Below are 18,447 nucleotides of genomic sequence, written 5' to 3' on the forward strand. Positions count from 1 at the left end.
GCAGTCGACAATGATCTACATCTGTCCAATAATAACTTGTGTCTTTACTTTTCTATTGTTGTTTCAAAGCCTTATCTCCATAATGACTATCTAAAACCTAAAAGTAGTAACCCCTCTTTGGGAGGCTGCGGCGGGCTGATCATGAGGTCAGGAGATCCAGACCATCCTGGTTAACACGGTGAAATCCCGTCTCTACTAAAAATACAAAAACAAATTAGCCGAGCGTGGCGGCGGGCGCCTGTAGTGCCAGCTGCTCGAGAGGCTGAGGCAGGAGAATGACGTGAACCCGGGAGGTGGAGCTTGCAGTGAGCAGAGACCGTGCCACTGCACTCCAGCCTGGGCGACAGAGCGAAACACCGTCTCAAAAAAAAAAAAAAAGTAGTAACCTGTTTTCATCAAGTTTTCTTAGTAATCCTCTGTTCTGCAGTTCTTCATCCTTGTTATTCTCTTGGTAGGTTTAATTTACAGTGGTTTTCCATTTTTACCTTGGGTTTGGAACATTGAAACTTTTGTGGCAGAAAAAGAATTGCCTCTGAATGCCCCTGGTAAGCAGAAAGAACAGAGAATGATACAAAATAGCCATTGGTGAAAGAAGTCTGAAACAAAACATCTACCTCCTAAATCTACCTCCTAAATTCTGAAGGTAGATATCGTTCCAACCTTTGTTATATATGCGACCCCAGTACATTGAGAATGCTTAATGAACTTTAGTAGTGGCAACAACGTCATAAGTGCACAGTGCCTATGTTTTATTTCTTCTTGGTTAATTCATTCTTATATTTTTATGGCTAAAATAACTTGCTCTTAGATTAAATCTTTCTCCTTTGAAAGAGTATTAAATCTTTATTTTTTTCAGCAGTTTGAGCCTATTAGCATATTTGAAATGAAAGAGAACTGTGCGTTGTTTCCTCTGACATTGTAAAAAGTAATTAGATTATTTGCTAAGAAATAAGAAATTACTCTTACGCATTTACTCTGTTCGTGGTTATTATTTTTCCCTTCGGCAGAACTTAACTCTTTTAATGGGCTTCCAGTACCTTTGGCAACCATATAAAAATTCTATGGAAGAATGAGTCAATGTTTGTACAAGCAAAACTTTAGAAACTGAGGGACAGTTATATATGAATTTTTGGAAATTGAAATTCTAGGAAAAATCCTCGTCTTAAATTATCCTCATTATTTATAGGGTGCTGCAGTTCTCCTGTGGTGTGAAAGGATGTAGATTTTTATTAGCTCTCTAAACTGAGAGTGAGATGCCATCTGTACAGGGGCATTGACAGAATATTATTGATTCTGTCTGTAATAAAGCCAAGTCAGGGCAACTATTGTGTGCTGAGCCACCTTGCTCTTCCACTGCTGCCAATTGTTTTCCTAGAGAATTGGGGTATAAAGTTGATCATTATTAAGATTTCAAATTAGCGTAGTTTTTTTTTTTTTCATTTGTTAAAATAAACTGCCTGTGTCTTCCACACTAGCCTTCTTGACCTGACCATCTTTTGCCCTTCTTTTTCTACTAAACATATGAAATCCTTTTAAGAGGAACCATTTTCACAATTATGAAAGAGAACGAAGTCCCTTTACGTTCATAAAAACATATACTATTCCTTGGGATAGAGTAGTGAAACTGAACCCAGGTCCTGCGCAACCCATGCCTACCACAACTGTGAGATGTTGGTGGAAGCTGTCTGGATTTTTCCTGAGCAGCTGATGTTGCAGAAGTGTCCAGTTGCTTCTAGGGTTTTAAGTATAAACTTAGATTCAGGAGTACAAGCATTGAAAAATTGATGTTAGCAGGGCGTCTTCCTCATATGTGTCATCAGTCTTAACATTTTGGTCTTCCTAGTGTCATCTGTGGATTAACAACTTGGCTTCTAGGTAGACATGGCTTTAAAAATACAGGTGTCTTCATGCACACATTTTCCTCTGTGCTTATTTCACTCTCTAACCCTTCAGCATAATTCAAAGTATATTATGCTAGCTTATGAAAGATTTTGTGGATTTGGATGGGAGTAAATATAAAGCTTAGTGTTATTTACCTTCTCACTTTGATACTTTTTTTTGACTGCCATGCAGAGGTGTGGGTGACATTTAAAGTACAGTTAACTGATTTGGAAGAATCTTTTTTAATATAATTCTAGAGGCTTTTAAAAGTATGAGTGGGCTTTGCATAGCAGGTGGTGAATGACAGCTGTTTGGGCAGAATACAAATGAGAATATGAGACACCTCCACATTATAAAAGTTTCAGAAACAAAATATGTTGAGTCTGATATATGACAATGCATGTAAAATTATATTTGCTTTTTTCCTTTCTTTTTTAAGTTCTGGTTATTTTTTCTTTAGTTTTAATTGTATATAAAAATAAAAATGGTTTAAATAAAATTAACCATTTGAATTGCAAACTCTATGAGATTTTTCACCAATAATATAACTGTAGCTTTAACTGTTTCAAATTTTGTACATCTCATTTGTTGATTTTGTAAGAAAATAAGTGGAAAGCATTGTAATTAGAAAACCTGAATTTAACGTTTGGATCTGACTTCTGATCTCATTTCAATTACTATCATTTTAAGGGAGTTAACAGAGGTGAATATTTAAAACTGTTTTTAGTATAAAGTCTTAAAATCAATTTCTTCTTTTCAACTGATATTTATTCATTCATTGATTTTTTTCCAATTTCTGAATATATATGAGACCCCTTGTATCCAACATATGGTCTCATATAAATCATGTTAAAATTTTCAGTGAGCCTTCTATCCTTGGAGAGTGATAGTATGTGATATGTTTGACTCTGTGTCCCTACCCAGATCTCGTTTCAAATTGTAATTCCCAAGTTCAGGGAGGAAACTGGTGGGAGGTGATTGGATCATGGGGGCAGATTTCCCCCTTTGCTCTACTTATGATAATGAGTGAGTTCTCATGATATCTGGTTGTTTTAAAATGTGTAGCATGTCCCCCACATGTAAAGACATGCTCGCTTCCTCTTTGCCTTCTGCCATGATTGTACATTTCCTGAGGCCTCCCTGAGCCATGCTTCCTACAGAGCCTATGGAACCATGAGCCAATTAAACCTCTTAAAAAAAAATTTACCAAGTCTCAGGTAGTTCTGTATAGCAATTGGAGAACAGATTCATACGGTATGTAAGGTAAATAACTATAAATATGTGTAGAGGATGATTGCATCACAATGTGGTCAATGTGTTTTTAGAATTTGGAGCATTTCTAATTGCCTATAGTTGAAATGTGGAATTGGGAAGATACCTGTACTGTATTTTGAGGAATGGCTAATATTTCTACAAAAGAAGAGTTGGGAATCTTCAAAGAATGGTTTAAGCAAAAATTTGGACAATGGAAAGTATTGAGTATGTGCAGAGCAGTAAAAGATGCTTAACTCAGCAACAGGGATTGTTTAACAAAAAGCGGTTGATATGGTTTGGCTGCGTCCCCACTAGAATCTCAACTTGAACTATAGTTCTCATAATCCCTATGTGTCAAGGGAGGGGCCCGGAGGGAGGTAATTGAATCATGGGAGCAGTTACCCTCCCCATGCTGTTCTCACGATAGTGAGCGAGCTCTCACAAGATCTGATGGTTGTTTTTTTGTTTGTTTTTGTTTGTTTTTTTTTTTGAGATGGAGTCTCACTCACTCAGTCACCCAAGCTGAAATGCAGTGACAAAATCTCTGCTCACTGCAACCTCCACCCCCACATTCAAGAGATTGACCTTCCTCAGACTCCCAAGTAGCTGGGACTACAGGTGCCTGCCACCATGCCCAGCTAATTTTTGTATTTTATTAGACATGTTGTTTCACCATGTTGGCCAGACTGATCCTGAACCCCTGACCTCAAGTATTCCACCCACCTTGGCCTCCCAAAGTGCTGAGATGACAGGCATGAGCCACCATGCCTGGCCAAGATCTGATGGTTTTATAAGGGGCTTTTCCCCCTTTGATCAGCACTTTTCTCTCCTGCTGCTTTGGGAAGAAGGATGTGTTTGCTTCTCCTTCTGCCATGATTGTAAGTTTCCTGAGACCATCCCAGCCATGTGTAACTGTGTGTCAATTAAACCTCTTTCCTTTATAAGTTACCCAGTCTCATATATTTCTTCATAGCTGCATGAGAATGTACTAACACAGTAAATAGGTATGGCAGAGTGGGACACTACTGTAAAGATACTGAAAATGTGGAAGTGACTTTGTAACTGGGTAACAAGCAGAGGCTGGACTAGTTTGGAGGGCTCAGAAGACAGGAAAATGTGGGAATGTTTGGAACAATCTAGAGACTTGGAGGGCTCATAAGACAAGAAGATGTGGGTAAGTTTGAAACCTCCTAGAGACTTGCTGAATGGCTTTGACCAAAATGCTGATAGTGATATGGACAATGAAGTTAAGGCTCAGGTGGTCTCAGGTGGAGATGAGGAACTTGTTGGGAACTGAAGTAAAGGTGACATTTGCTATGCAAAGAGACTGGTGGCATTTTGCCCCATCCTAGATATCTGTGGAACTTTGAACTTGAGAGAGATGATTTAGGATACCTGGTGGAAGAAATGTCTAAGCAACAAATCATTCAAGAGGAAGCAGAGCATAAAAGTTTGGAAAATTTTAGCCTGATGAATGTGATAGAAAGGAAAACCCCATTTTCTGGGGAGAAATTCAAGCCAGCTGCAGAAATTTGCATAAATAATGAGGAGCCAAGAAAATATATCCAGGGCATGTCAGAGACCTTCATGGGAGCACCTCCCATCACAAGCCCAGAGGCCTAGGAGGGAAAAATGGTTTCCTGGGCTGGGCCCAGGACACCCCTCTTCTATGCAGCCTCAGGACATGGTACTCTGCCTACCAGCTGCTTCAGATCCAGCTGTAGCTAAAAGGGGCCAATGTACAGCTCAGTCCCTTGCTTCAGAGGATGCAAGCCCCAAGCCTTGGTGGCTTGCACATAGTGTTGAGGCTGCGGGTTCATAGGAGTCAAGAATTGAGGTTTAGAAACCTCTGTCTGGATTTCCGAAGATGTATGAAAACACTTGGATGTCCAGGCAGAAGTTTGCTGCATGGGCGGAGCCCGCATGGAGAAACTCTGCTAAGGCAGTGTAGAAGGGAAGTGCCCTAGCAGAGCCCCCACACAAAGTCCCCACTGGACCACTGCCTAGAGGAGCTGTGAGAAGAATGCCACCATCCTTCAGACCACAGAATTGTAGATCCACCAACAGCTTGCACTGTGTGTCTGGAACCGCCACAGACATTGAATGCCAGACTTTGAAAACAACCAGGAGGGGGGCTATACTCTGCAAAACCACAGAGGCAGAGCTGCCCAAGGCTGTGGGAGCCCACATTTTGCATCAGTGTGACCTGGATGTGAGACATGTAGTCAAAGGAGATCGTTTTGGAACTTTAAGTTTTACTGACTGTTCTGTTGGATTTCAGACTAGCATGGGCTGCCCCTTTGTTTTGGCCAATTTCTTCAATTTGGAACAGACCTATTTACCCAATGCCTGTACCCCCATTGTATCTAGGAAGTAACTAACTTGATTTTGATTTTACAGGCTCAGAGGTGGAAGAGACTTGCCTTGTCTCAGGTGAGACTTTGGACTTAGACTTCCGGGTTAATGCTGGAATGAGCTAAGACTTTGGGGGACTGTTGGAAAGGCATGATTGTGTTTTGAAATGTGAAGACATGAGATTTGGGAGGGGCCAGGGGCAGAATGATATGGTTTGGCTATGTCCCCACCCAAATCTCATCTTGAATTATAGTTCCCATAATCCATACATGTCATGTGAGGGACCTATTGAGAGGTAATTGAATCATGAATGTGGTTACCCCCTTGCTGTTCTAGTGATAGTGAGCAAGTTCTCATGAGATCTGATGGCTGCATAAAGGACTTTACATCACTTTTTTCTCCTCCTGCCTTGTGAAGAAGTTTGTGTTCACTTCCCCTTCTGCCATGATTGGAAGTTTCCTGAGGCCTCCCAGCCATGTGAAACTGTAAGTCAATTAAAACTTTTTCCTTTATTAATTTTCCAGTCTTTGGTATTTCTTCATAGTAGCATGAGAATGGATTAATACAATAGGACGGATATAAAGGCTAGGAGAATAGGGGAGTTCAACCAGTACATGGCAAAGACAAAAAACGAGATGAGAGGTAGTTAGGACAATTAAAAATGATTATGATAAAATTAAAAAGCTTTCTTTTACTAAGTACTTTGAGTCTTCAACAAGGCAGATATCAAATATATATTAATTGGAGAAATGTGTTCTTATTTAATTACCCAAACAATTACGTGTGGTAGAAATAATTTTCATTTTATAGGGAAAACTGATGAGTGAAAAACAATTAGCAACTTGAGCAAATCCTAAATTTAAAACAACGGTTAAGTTTTCAAACTGAGATTTAAAGTCATTTCATTAGACTCTAGTTTTTATGCTTATAAACAACATACAATCCTGTGTGTTCCAGGAAGGGAATTCAAATACGGGCACTCATTGGCTCTAAGATGTACTTGTCATTAAATAGCTAGAGTCCAAAGCAGAGAAACGATTTGAGAGAAGTGATGTTCCAAATTCAATGTCAGATCTACCACAAGAGTGTCTTGCTGCAGAGTTGATAATTCACTGATCTGAGGTTGCCATTCCACCTATTAGTCATAGCTAAACTCTGGGGTAGGAACAATAAGCTAGATAGGCAATTGTAACAGCCATCATTATTACAAAACAAATTCACACTATGTTCATTAAATGTGTTAATTTATATAGCAATAAAAGCTTGAGTCATTATTCCCTAGTGGATTCTTCTTACCTGGTCTGTTCAATCTACTCTTAACTGATCTGTTAGAATCCATCTAGTCTAGGTGTAAACCTATTATTTCATCCTGACTCATGACTTTCAAAACAAAACAAAAAGATAAACTGAGATAAATAGAAACCATGTTTTGAATTAAAAAAACCCATGTTTTAAATAAATACTGTCTATTTAAACAGTTAAATACACATAAAAACGTATGTATATACCATATGTAATTATTGTGCAAGTGAGATATTATTCGCAAACGTATGTATAAAATCTCAATATGTACATCTCAAGCCACCACCCTCCCTATCTGAATGTGGGTCATTTTAACTCAGTTACCAATAGCTCAATACAACATGTTCATAATTCTCTTGATATTATTCAATTATATTAATGTTAAATAGAAGCATGTGTATTTTGTTTTAAATAGGCTACTCAATGAAATATATGATTGGGGAAATCTTCTTAGTTCTAAACATTGAGCACAAATGAGCTGCTAAAATTCAAACCCCATAACCTGATTCTGATTCCCCACCTTCACCAATAAAACAACAACAACAGCAACAACAACAGCAAGAACAACAACAACAACAGTATTTCAGCAAATGCTTTTATTTCTATGTAAATATATTCTGTGTACTCACTCAGGTGACTGACATGTACTTTTTGTCAGTATGAGTTTTAGGCACTATAGTAAGCTTTATATATATATTATATCATTTAATTGTCATCTATTTTAAAATTATAAATTTGAAGTCTCAGTATCCTCTGAAGCAACCTGTGGCCATATAACACAGTTTTGGCCAATGTGGTCAAGCAGAAGTCCTTTGGGAGGAGTCTGTACAGAAAAGAGGGTGGTGCCACCTTTTGCACTTTTTCATCAACTCTCCTCTCGGGAAAGCAGACATCATGCCTATAGTTGATGAAACGTATTTCAATCATGAGAACAAAAGGCACACAGGAAAAAAATAAAGCAAAAACATTAAAGGCATCCAGGTCACCGATGTCATATGATGCTACCAGAGCAACCTTGGTCTGTTTATTATTTGAGAAAAGTGATGCTGTAAATTTTTTTTTGAACTTTTCTGCTGTACTTTTATTTCATTTCATTTTAAAAAAATAACAGCTTTATTTAGATATAATTCACGTATCATACAATGCACCTATCTAAAATGTACAATTTTAAATCGTGATGTTTAGTAAATTCACAAAGTCATGCAATCATTATTATAACCAATTTTAGAAAGTTGTTCTTATCCCAACACCACAGACCCACCCTTGTACCCATTAGAAGTCACCCCCACCCCCACCCCTAGGCAGCCACTAAGGAACTTGCTGTCTCTATAAATGTGCCTATTCTGGACATTTTGTATAAATGGAATTATATAATATGTGATCTTCTGTGACTGGCTTCTTTCACTTTGTATAACATTTTCAAGTTTCATCTATACTGTAGAATAAATTAGTATTTCATTTTTAATCATGGGATAATATTCTATTTTATGGATATGCCACCTTTTGTTTGTCCCTTTATAAGTTGATGAGCATTTGGGTTGTTTTCACTTGTTGACTGTTATGAATTATGTCATTGTGAACATTCATGTACAAGTCTGTGTAGACATATATTTTCATTTTTCTTAAGTATATCCCTAGGAATTGAGTTGCTGGGTCATATGGTAACTCTGTATTTAACATTTTGATGCTGTAAATTTTTAAAGTCACTGTTAATTTTTGGTTAATAAAATTACCACAGACAGGAAGTTAAGGGCTAGGATAAAACATGGGTATTAGTGACTACAAAGCCAGTATTTTTTTCTTAATTTGCCAAAACTGTCTGGGTTCATATCCTTACAGAACACTTGGATTTCATGGAAAGGTGAATAAACAGCTAAAGTAATAGTAGCTTGGATATCACTACAATATTAATTATAACTTCATTAACACTTTATTTCATGTAATTCTTCTTGACAGTGTCCTGGATTTTGGAGAGCTAACCTTGACAGAATTAATTTGCCCTTCCACCACCTTTTGATCTCTCTGTACTCATCCTCCTAGAATGTGTCTCCTAGAATGTGGGAGAAAATGTTTTTCACAAAGCAGGAAAATGTTAAAAAGAAAAACTAGAGAAAACATTGGCCATTACATGAAAGATATTTTCTTTCTAAATTAATGTTTCTTTATATTTGTTCTCAGAGGTCATAAAATTATTTAAAGTGTTAATAATTTTAATGTGTATTAAATAGTTGTTCAGAAGTTTAAGTATTTAGTGTCACACAAAATGCTTATAAAACAGTTTTTACTCTGCATCAATCTGCAAATCACAGTGGCAGTAGATGTTTCTGGAAATGTCAAATGCTTTCTGGTTTAAAATCACTCCAGAACACCAATAGTAGCTCCTCATTGACATTTTACTATTCTGCTGCAAGCTAAAGACAGATGGCTCTTTATATGTGTTATATGAAAAACAATGTTCTTTTTAAAATCAAGTCATAGTAAGGTTTCACTAAACTTTTTGAAAAGGTATGTGACTTCTTGTTTGCATGTTTTCCATTCTGAATTGTCACATAACTCAAGAGTTTTGTTTCTTTCAGTCTTAAAGTATGGCAGAGCGCAATTAGAAATAAGAATTTCAATATAAACATCTTATCTTTTGGAGGCCTATTGGAATTAGTGGTAAAGCAATAATAATGATTAGGTTAAACAATACTACAGTCTGTCACCTGTCAGGGGAATTCTAAATTTTAATATTAAAGTTTGTATTTTAATGTACTGTACATACTACTTGAAAGTATAAAACTATAATTAACTCTAAGTGTGACATCTGTTGAAATTAAGGTTAAAATGATGCTTACAAAATGTCATTGTTATCCATTTTTAAGCACAAATCATTGCCTAGCATGTTTCAAAAGATGGAGGAAGCTATTTGATCTGGTAAAGTAACTAAAAGTTGTCAGTTTTTAAATAAATAGTACACCATGGCAGTATATTTGGAGAGGAGTGATTTTGTAAGTATGATCATTAAAGTGGCTTTGTTAATAGCAATCTTCTTTTGCATTTGCAAAGTATGCTTCCTTCGAGAGGCTTAGAGTGCTTTTTTAATATCTTTGTACTGCTTCACAGTAACTGTGAAAAATGAAACAAATCTCTCTAAAAATGTCATTGCAAAAAGAATTTTCTCTATGGGAATAAATGACCTAACATTGAATAAATAACCAAAAAAATCTATTGCTACCTTTATCTATCTCAAAGTGTGTAGTCAGATCAATGGTCCCATTGAACTTTGCATTAGTCTGAAATTATTTGATATATTTGATCAATTTGGGGTGTAACATTTTAAAAAGGAGTTGTCGATTATGTTTAATTTATCAGTTTGTGTATTCTCAGTACTTCTTATACGTGCATGATATATAAGAGTTGTTTAATACCTGAATTAAAATCAGATAATGACTATATACATGCAGTAAGAGATGCAGAGGTTTTGAGGTTTAAAAAATGTATTAGTTTTCTCTCTATTGTTGTGTAACAAATTAATGCAAACTTAGAGGTGGGCCAGAATTCTGGGCACAGCTCAATTTGGTTCTCTGCTCAGGGTCTCCTCAGGTTGAAATCAAGTTATTGGCCAGGGCTGTGTAACTATGGGAGTCAATATCCCATCATAGTTTGCTATGTAATGTGACCTAGGCAAGCATGTGACTACCCAAATATGCACATGTTAAGCCTACACTCAAAGATATATGGTTGTAAGTCCTATAAACCAGGGAAGGACAATCCTGAGAAACTTGGAGGCCATCTTGGAATTCTGCCTACCGTAAGAAGGACACACTCACACACACATGCACGCACGAAGGCAGCATCAAGGGAAAACCTCATTTGAATTTTTTTTCTGTTTCTTCACTGTTATCTCTTATTAGGAATAGAGATGAGGAAGAGGATTAAAAAATCTCTGCTAGTTGTAGTTCAGCTATCTGAAAATGGACTCGTTTGATGAAATAACATCTAACATGGATTGAATGCTTATTATGTGCCATACACTCTTAAATTTTAGCTACATTAGCTCGTTTAATCCTACAAAAACTGTGTAGAAAATGTAACATTATTGTAACCTTTTTCATAGTTGAAAGATGTGAGGCACAAAAAGATTAAGTTGTTTAATCAGATTCAGAATGCTGGTGAGTGGCAATGATAAGATAATATGCCAAATATTTGTTATATGCTCAATAAATGTAGTTATTAATTTGATTATTATTTAGGATCATTAGAAAAGGAAATAGTATAGAATAACCTAAAGAACACATACATTTTGCTAACTAGCACTGTTGGTCTTTTATATTAGAACTAGTGGAGGATTGTAGTCATCCTCATTCCAGAGAAGTACAAAATCAAGTTTGAAGAACTTCTAGTTCAAAATCACTTGTTTAGCAGTGCCCATTACTTCTGTTTAGAAGTTCCAGCACTGCCCACCTTCTCAGTGTATTGACTAAGGAAATGCAGGGAAAAAAAGACAAAATCTTATAATGATAAAAAAAAAATTAAAACAGAATGGCCAACCAACACCAGGTAGAATCTTCATTATATTTAAGAAAGAAGAATGATGATGAAAAGCATTCAGCCCAGGTTTGATTCAGTGGCATAACCTGACTTTACCTCATGGAAAAAAGCTAACAAAAATAATGCGAGATGTGTTGTTTCTCTCAAAGCTTGATTTTGGTTTTTCCAAAATAAATAGCCACAGTACTGTTTCTTTTCCTTGACTTCTACCCCGCTGTCCTCTGCCCTCAAATACTGATTGTATGGACATATTATGTTCATCTAAGCAGAGATAACAAAGCCCAACAAACAGCTAGGATTTAGAATCTGAATCAGGGTTGCTCTAGCGGGTGAAGAGGGCTGTAGAAGGAGAAAAGAAGCTGCAGCAGGCAGAGGTGTAAGAAATTTAATGCCCAAGACCCAATGCTACAGGAAGAAACCTGAGAGCAGAATATAACTTGCAGTGTGGTTTTTCATACATTGCAGCAATTCAGATCAGCAGAGAAACAAGCTCATGTCCCTGAATTGTTATAGGACTCATCAGAAAATTTTAAGACACTCTTTTACATGCTCAATATGGTTTCAGAAAATCTGACTTTCTTTGTCAAGAAATGCAGAGAATTGCTACTTATTTTGATTTCAGGAGAGTAGGCTAGGTATCAGTTTAGACTGTAATTTTATGACAATTTTACTAAAATAATTTTATTTTAAGATAAGCAATGGATCAGCAGATGTCTGCCACACTATTATGAATAAGAATGAAATTTTAATCTTGTTCAAATAGGTAAGCATGGGACATAGTCAATAGAGAAATGTGTATTGGTTGCCAGAGTTAAAAAATATTACTTATACAATTGATGAGATGGAAAGAGATAGCATAATTATAAAGTCGACTTGGAATTACTGGATTAGTAGAACTATTGGAACTGTGTTTGAAGTTGAAAACTTGCATTGATACATTTTCTGAAGCCAATTAACATATTAATGAGGTAATACAAAGGATTGCTAATTCTTAGAGTTTGTTATTATTCTACAGAACTGTCTCTTCATGTCTCTCAGAATGAGAGCATATTAGTTGACATCATCAAAGAAAAAGTTTGTTGTAATTGTTGAGTCATTCCTTATAATAATTGCTTTTATAGCCTTGAGGTTGGCTTTAAAAGCTTGAATTATGAATATTTCATATTATATTATTGTCATATTCCATGTGCATAGCTCATGCAAATTAATTTTCTTATAGCTTCACACTGACCTTTACTTCATTGAAGGAAATTAAATTGTAAAATGAATCTGCTTGGGAAAATATTTTTCAGGAAATATCCCTTTCTCTATTTTTGTTGAGGTTTAAGAGAAGCCTTTAGCATTCCAAGTTATCGATCTTATTATATAATGTAATGAAATAAAAATCTAGATATTTAATAAAAATTATTTTTTTAAAGATGAAAATGAAATACTAATGTTTAAAAAGTTGGAATACAGCAGAAATGAAATGTAGCTGTTACAATTAGCTCTTAATATTTTCAGGATATGAGGGTAATTTTCACGTCATATACTGGCTTATTTGACATTTTTCTAGGCTGTTTAAAATTGATAAAATGCACATTACGACATAGATATTCCATAAATATCTAAAAATCTTTAATTTGTATGTCCAATAATATATTTACTATGAAGAAATTAAAATATACCTTAAACACCTAGAAACAAAGCAGACATATTTTTTACATGTACTTATACACAATAAGCTGTTTTTTGTTTTATCTGAGGATGGCTTTGAAGAACTTTTTACATCTTTGATGATTTCAGAGAGAAAATAGACTGAGGATTGTGTATTTTCTGTTCATAAAATCTCAACTACCTACTAAAATTCACAAATGTAACCTTACAATGGCTGGTGACACTGATGTCTTGTATACAAAAGAAGGGGGAAAACTTCGAGCTTCCCGTGCATCATTTATTTTAAATTCATTTTGCACTTTATTTTCAAAACTCTAAAATCATATTACGTGGACATTACCTCGTTTATCTAAAAATTATGATTCAATTTTCATATTAAAGTGTTTTTCAATGTAACATTATGCATGGAATCAAAAATAGAACTTTGGTGTTTATTCTTACACCAAAGAATACTTTTTTTAATAAGCCAGATTTAAAGAGAATATATTTATAAAGAGAGAGTCTATGGATTTTAGAATAATCTCAATAAACAATTAGTTTAGGAAGATGAAGCCTGAGAGATAAAATAACCAAATCCGTAAAATCACGAGTATGAACACAGACTTGTTGGCTGAATCCAAAGTAAAACAAAGACCTAATTAGTTCTTTAAGAAATTTCAGTTTTAAAAGAAGTAAAAGAATAATAATGTCTGAGGTAGTAAAACTGTTAAGCTTGTTAACTTGAGGAGCTGTCAAATACAAAATATAAACATCTAATAATGGTTTAATAAAGTCTATGATGTCAGTTACATAAAATGTATTAAAACACGTACAAAATTCTTTCTTATTTGAACACATTTTCATAGAGATTATGACTTACATTCAAATACTGTGCCAATTCTCTGGTTCTCCCAAAACCTCCCATCCCTACCCCACCCCCACTGTAGTATTTCTATCAAAGTTTAAATTTCCTTCTCTCTAATTTGTTGTTTTGCTATATTTTTATAATTCTTTTTTTATGTAGCACAATTTGAATTTTTAAAAAGAATGTTTATAAAAGCCTGTAAAAGTGTCATCATAATTTTAAACTTGATATCACCCTTTTTTTGTTGTTGTTGATGTCAAGTCTGGTCTAAATCATTACTTACCTTTTGAAGGAACTTGATCAAACAAACCGTTCTGTATCTTTGCCAAAGAGTCAGCCATATAATGTGGAAGGGAAAAATTAACCTCTGTGCTCAAACTTACTATATAATTTAAATATTCACCTTTTATACTATTGATTTTAACCAGTGTTAGTAATTCTAGTATTTATTTTATAGATGAATTAGAATCTTGGAAACAAGCAAATACTAGATACCTTTCAATATTTCAGTATATGTAGCATATATAAAACATTAAAGAGAAGCAATGAGGCATTTTATAAAACAAAAAAATAGATTAGCAGTGCCCATTGTTATAAAATTATTTAACCTAATATCTAAAAATGAAGGTGGCTTATAGTTATAAATGAACATAACAGGCATATGAATACATATCTTTGGCTTTTAAAGCCAAAGACAGAAATAACTTGGTATTTAATAATTGAGTATTTATTCAATTAAATATGCAATTTTAACATAAAATGTGTTATTAAGTATCTAAGTTCTTATAAAACTCTGAAGGTCTGAAATTATATGCGCAGGACATATGTGTAATATATGACTAAAATTTTAATATGGTTATGTGTCATGCATTATATCTTACATTCAAATACTATCCTAATATAATTAATTTACTTCATTTCTTTCATGAAATAAAATTCTCTAAATGTTCACTCTCCCAAAGATTAGCATTCAGTTAAATGCTAGTGTTCTTAGTGTTTTATAAATAAAGTTTAAAAAAGTTAATTTTAATATAGCTTGCATTTCTTTCAACAATTATGTATGTGTATGTTTACGAACACATACAAGCATAACATTAGCAAAAGTAAATTTCAAGGGAATAACGTAGTTTCATGTTGAGTTTTGATTAATGTTTAATTTCCATTAAAGTAAATGAGATAACTCTTGTGGCAGGATAATGAACATATCTAACATTTTGTTTTATTAGAAGAGAATCTTGATACTTTGTAGGTACTAATAAATTAATGGTTGATGAGAGGAATACATAAATGATATTGGTTGATATCTGAGTGACATTTTTACTCAAATTCTTTCTTTATTAATGTTGCAGATTAGTCTAGAAATGACTTCCTTATTCTATTCTACAAAATGTGAAGGTTTGTTGGGACATGAACTCTAATTTCCTTCCAGCACTAGTGTTTAAAGATGAAATGAAATTTTTAAAATCTGCAGAGTGTCTTATTCAGCTCCCAGTAATGAAGTAGATTTCCTGTAACAGAACAGTGTCATGCTTTTAATAGACAATTCAAATATTGCAAACCTTTTATTATTCAAAATAAATCACAATGTGCATTATTTGTAATGAAATACTGCGTTTTAGAATGATTACTATATCAATATTGTCTGTCTGTTTTTGGACTCTATTTTTTCTCATTCTTTATCTTCATATTTTTTATAATCCAATTTTTTAATATATTCTGTCTAGGATTTACCTCAAATATATAATCACTTTTCCATTTTGAGATTTGAATATATTTTATTCTTAACTTCAATCTAGTTCTAGTTCATATTAATACCATACAATACATTTTAAAAATTAAGATAAGTATTTTTTCACACATTAATACTATCTTTAAAACTTGATTTTTGTAATTAATATAATTCTATGAAAATTGATATTCATATTCATAATCCATTGTTTCAATGAAAAAAATTTGTAGATTTTTAAAATATTAGAAGAATATAAATGTTAAAATGTTTATTTCTAGAATGGAAAATTAGACTTCTTTTTTCTTCAACTTATGCTCCTCACATTTTTTTATTTGTCTTTAAGTGATATGTACAATTAATCATGTTAACTCTTCAATATGTACACTGTATAACCCTTTATAAAAACCATGGTATGATTTTAGAGTAGAGATGGTGGTTCAGAATATTATATTTTCACTTTTCTGTAATCTTTTTTCCAGAATATATACATTGTTTTTATTACCAATATATATGTCCTTGAAATTAAAGGATTTCCCCCATGTAACCTTTTTTGTTATGTTAAAGATCATTTAGACATGTGTCAATCATTTGTTGAAAAATTAGCTTTGAAATATTATAATATGCTATAATAATTACTTAACTCTGTCTCTAGAGATGCGTTTGCTAACTCAGCCATTCAAGAAAATGGGACTTTCCATCCAAAATACTCTTAAGTTTCTAAAGGCCTCAGAGACTCTGTTTGAAAAATGAGAAAAATGAATGTGAAATGCTCTCTGTTTTTCTTCAGAAAGATAATGGAAGTTGCTGGAGTGAACTCCATCAATAATTTGCAATATTCAGTGATCTAAATAATGCTTATTTTTACGTGATTTTAGAAGTACTACAACTACTATTTTATTGATTCCTCCAATTACTATTATCAGTTATTTATAATCCCAGTTTTCTCATACAAGTCTTCTGAATGATTTAAGTGTTGTCTTATATCATCACTCCAAACACTTCCCTAAAATACTTTCTTCAATGAGGAAGAAATACTGATATTCCACAGCAGAGAAAATACACTCTTACCTAATTGACTGAGAAATGATTATGATAATTATATATTCCCTTTCAAAAATCAAACTCTGAGTGTGTGTGCATGTGCACACACACTCCTGCGTATGTAACACACTGAAAACTTCTTTTATTTACAAATTTTTGTCAAAGTATCTGCCTGGAGAAAAGATAAAACAGACAAAAAACAACAGAAGAAAATATATGGTGAGGTGATTACTAAAGAAAAAATATGTAATGGGACCAAACTGCAAGATTAGTGTTCCCTTCATGATCATGCAAACTTTTTAGATAATGTGTTTATTATATTTTTCAATAGAAGTGTTTAAGAATAATACAAATAAATAGAATTTCGTGGGTTGAATCATGATTTTCCAGTGAACTTATTTAGTTCTCTCAGTTATCATACGTGTATGATCTTTTGGTTGATACTCATTGATCAGTATCTCTTAACATTCTTTCACAATTCTATCAAAAATTTACTTCCAAAGCCTCTATGTTAAATAATTTTCTATTAATGTAACTTGAATACATTTCTGGGAGCTTGCATTCTAATGTGAGTGATGCTCATTTATGAGATTAATTCCGGTTTCTAGAGATTGAGATTTTAAAGCAGATTTCAGTATGAATATAGCAATTTAATACCTAATCCTATACTATAAAATATACTCAGACATGTTGTGAAGGCACAGCAACATGACTCTGCTGTTTAGCTACGTTGCATGAAATTGTCTTGCCATTTTTTAGACACAAGGAAGTCAAGATATATTATATATCAATGTTTCACATGTCATAGTGAAATGACTGATTTTTGTGTTTGCCTACATAGGAACACCGTTCATTTAAATACTACAGTGATAGCCTTTACGCTATTTTATTTGTCTTTGTATCACTACTGTTCCATATAGTGACTGGGACAGAGGTGAAGCGTGGCAAACATTTGTTGAACTACAGGAGTCTATGATTAAATAATGATAAATGAAGTATAAGATATTCCAAACTATGGATTATTAAATACATTTACTCCTGCTATCATTGATACTGATTTGATCTCACTTGGATTCATGTTTCAATATTTCAGTTTCTTTACATGTAACAACAGTTCCATGTTGAAAAAATGATTGTTGGGTTTTACATGTTGATGGGAATCTTTCCAAATGTTTTTTATTCACTTTCTTGCTCTAGTAAATTGCATCCAATAAAAAGAATTTTGACACTTTTTAGTGGATCAACATTTAACAATGATTCAGTCTTCATTTTTCCCACAATTTTATGTTTGTTACAGATAGATAACACAATCAAAAATAATAAGACTGTAGACAAACTATTTAAAATTTAATACTGTTTTAGCAAATGTCTGACGTTTAAAATAGTTGCTTTGCTTATTACTTCTAAAAGGTTCATTTCTACGCTATAAAATTTAGTAGGTAAGATTCCAGGTAAATGTATATGTTTACTATTAAATAATTATGTCTAAAAACACAGCTCAATCTGATTTTTAAAAAAATTTTCCAATGTAATAATTTACTACCTGTGCTGCTAAATTTGTATTGTTTCCCAAGTGATTTAATTTTGTAAATGTTTCTTAAAACTTGTGTTTTTTCATCTTCAAAGGACCCTTCTATAATTGGTTGATTTATAGAGCAAAACCAATAAAATGACCAAAAAATTCAAACCCATAATAAAATGTATTTATATATACATATACTTTCAGTTCTTCTTTTGTTTTATAAAAGATGCACAAAGATATGCAAGTTAGTGAATCTTTTGTATTGTCCTTAAATAAATGAGGAAATTAGTTACTTAACTCCTAGCTTCAAAAGATAAATGGTAATCTGCA

At 33.6% G+C, this 18,447-nt stretch overlaps 1 long non-coding RNA gene across 5 annotated transcripts in view; it reads left to right on the forward strand.

The window, feature by feature from the left end:
* Positions 1-18,447, forward strand: part of LOC129531652 (uncharacterized) — a 556,454-nt gene that overhangs the window by 530,279 nt on the left and 7,728 nt on the right. For 3 of the 5 annotated variants that reach the window (XR_010135178.1, XR_010135175.1, XR_010135177.1), the window contains 3 exons: positions 5,536-5,568; positions 5,827-5,975; positions 8,749-9,758. This is a non-coding gene — a long non-coding RNA (uncharacterized lncRNA). Of the gene's footprint in view, positions 1-5,535; positions 5,569-5,826; positions 5,976-8,748; positions 9,759-18,447 lie in introns of those variants that run through there. The other 2 variants (XR_010135176.1, XR_010135174.1) reach the window with 1 other exon arrangement.

The sequence above is a fragment of the Gorilla gorilla genome, chromosome 1 (genome assembly GCF_029281585.2).
Source record: "Gorilla gorilla gorilla isolate KB3781 chromosome 1, NHGRI_mGorGor1-v2.1_pri, whole genome shotgun sequence".
NCBI lineage: Eukaryota > Metazoa > Chordata > Mammalia > Primates > Hominidae > Gorilla > Gorilla gorilla.